At 35.9% G+C, this 2,371-nt stretch overlaps 1 protein-coding gene across 1 annotated transcript in view; it reads right to left on the reverse strand.

Annotated features, from left to right (window-relative positions):
- The window catches only part of CARF (calcium responsive transcription factor), a 93,687-nt gene that overhangs the window by 88,134 nt on the left and 3,182 nt on the right, over window positions 1–2,371 (reverse strand). Inside the window, exon 2 of the mRNA XM_011950000.1 lies at window positions 237–400. The gene's annotated coding sequence lies outside the window, so the exon portion shown is untranslated. The remainder of the gene's footprint in view (window positions 1–236; window positions 401–2,371) is intronic.

Below are 2,371 nucleotides of genomic sequence, written 5' to 3' on the forward strand. Positions count from 1 at the left end.
AGTTGATGGGTGCAGCACACCAACATGGCACACGTATACATATATAACAAACCTGCACGTTGTGCACATGTACCCTAGAACTTAAAGTATAATAAAAAAAAGTTTTTTCCAACTGATAAACATAAATTGAACAAAATATCTTATACAAAAGGTAATTTGACTTTTTAAATATGTAATAGACAATAGTTAACTTTTTAAAATAAAGTTGCTACTTTCAATTAGTTAAAAAACATTACCTTCAGATAGTGGGTCAGGTTTAAATTCCAGGCCTCAAGCATTCTACTACCCCCAGAAATGTCCTTTCTTGTCCACTGAAGTTCTTTCTTTGGGGGCACTGAATCATGATAACTGTAGCTTCATTTATGTGAAAGCTTTAATTGGGTCTTCACAGCAGCATTTTCTGTGTAATGAGAAGGTATTTAATGTATATTTTATTTTTCCACACATAAAGAAATGCATTAGATTTTGTTATGAAGGTTTTATTTTAAAATAACCATTATCAGCCTGGTGTGGTAGAACCATCAATTGACTCAGTTGAAAAGAACTAAAGACAAGGACTGACTTTACAGATAACTGCATGTATCTTGGGACAGATGACAATCTCTCTGTGCCTGTTTCCTTGTCTAAAATGAGGGATTTGGAATATTTAAATTCTCACATATTATAACTACCACTGAAACAAAGATGTCTAGCAAATTACATTTTCATCATGAAAATATTTACTATTACAGCATCTTTTGGAGCCACAAGAAGCTTGAAAATAAAAGCTCTTTTCCCTATGCCCTACCTCCCAAACCCTAGAATTGACTGGTTTATTTCTTAAGGAAGAAGTACTACAATTAGATAAAGAGAGCAGAAAAGAAAAAAGAAAATATTAAATATGGAGCCTAAAGTTAATGATTGGATTTCAGAAAACACACTAAAGCATTACATTTTGCTGGCAAATTGTTTTCTAGAATGTTTTGTAATCACATTTAAAAAGTGGATTTTATCTTATACCAAAAGTAAAGATTGGAAAGCATCTGTAAAATTAGTAGCTCAGTGTTTTTATTTTAGGAAGAAAAGGCTTTTTGTTGTTTTTATACAGTGAATGTATGGCAGAGGGGTAGAGATGATTCAGGTTGTTGTCTTATCTCTTTCAAGGACCATACTTGGAACATTGCTGTTGTGATCTTATTCAACAGCAATTCTATCAGTTCAAAATTTTGGAGGTAATTTCTTATGTGTAATATACGAAAAAAAAAAAAAAGGTCTTAACATCCAATCATGTCGTTGAGTATCCTTCACAGACTTCTGGGTATTAAAACATTATTGTTAAAACCAGTAATCTGAGAATAAATCCCCAAACAGGATAATTAAAGAGAAAGCAGCTTGAAGTTGAGTTTAATTCCAGATATCTTGGTTAAGATCCTAAGATGTGAAACATCTTTAAATCTATTCATTATCAGCGCCAGATCTTAACTACATTAAAAAACATTGCTCGGCTGGGTGCCAGTAGCTCACACCTGTAATCCCAGCACTTTGAGAGGCCAAGGTGGGCAGATCACGAAGTCAAGAGATGGAGACCATCCTGGCCAACATGGGGAAACCCCATCTCTACTAAAAATACAAAAAAAAATTAGCTAGGTGTGGTGGTGCGTGCCTGTAGTCCTAGATACTAGGGAGGCTGAGGCAGGAAAATTGCTTGAACCTGGGAGGCGCAGGTTACAGGGAGCCAAGATCGCACCACTACACTCCAGCCTGGCGACAGAGCGAGACTCTGTTTCAAAAATCAATCAATAAATAAACAAATATTGCTCAAAAGTACTTTAGAAAATAAAATTTACCTCATCTTTTAGAGGTAGGTAAATGACATTCCTTTTATAGTAGGTACAAAATTACTACGAATTGGTGACAAAAATGAAATCAAGACTAATTCACAAATATTTTAATAGGATAATTTATTTTTAAAGGATCCGTTTTTAAAGTTATGCTAAACATCGAAATTTTAAATGTATGCCAATATAGATAAACAACCTACATTAATTTTTAAATTTTCTACTGGATGCAGTGGCTTATGCCTGCAATCCCAGCACTTTGGGAGGCTAAGGTGGGTGGATCTTGAGGTCAGGAGTTGGGAGGCCAGCCTGGCGAACATAGTGAAATCCCATCTCTACTTAAAAAAAAACAACAAAAAACAGGCCAGGTGTGGTGGCTCATGCCTGTAATCCCAGCACTTTGGGAGGCCGATCAGATGGATCAGAAGGTCAGGAGATCGAGACCATCCTGGCCACATGATGAAACCCTGTGTCTACTAAAAATACAAAAATTAGCTGGGTGTGGTTGCGTGTGCCTGTAATCCCAGCTACTTGGAAGGCTGAGGCAGGAGAAT

The sequence above is a fragment of the Colobus angolensis genome, unplaced genomic scaffold, assembly GCF_000951035.1.
Source record: "Colobus angolensis palliatus isolate OR3802 unplaced genomic scaffold, Cang.pa_1.0 Scaffold30, whole genome shotgun sequence".
Lineage (NCBI taxonomy): Eukaryota > Metazoa > Chordata > Mammalia > Primates > Cercopithecidae > Colobus > Colobus angolensis.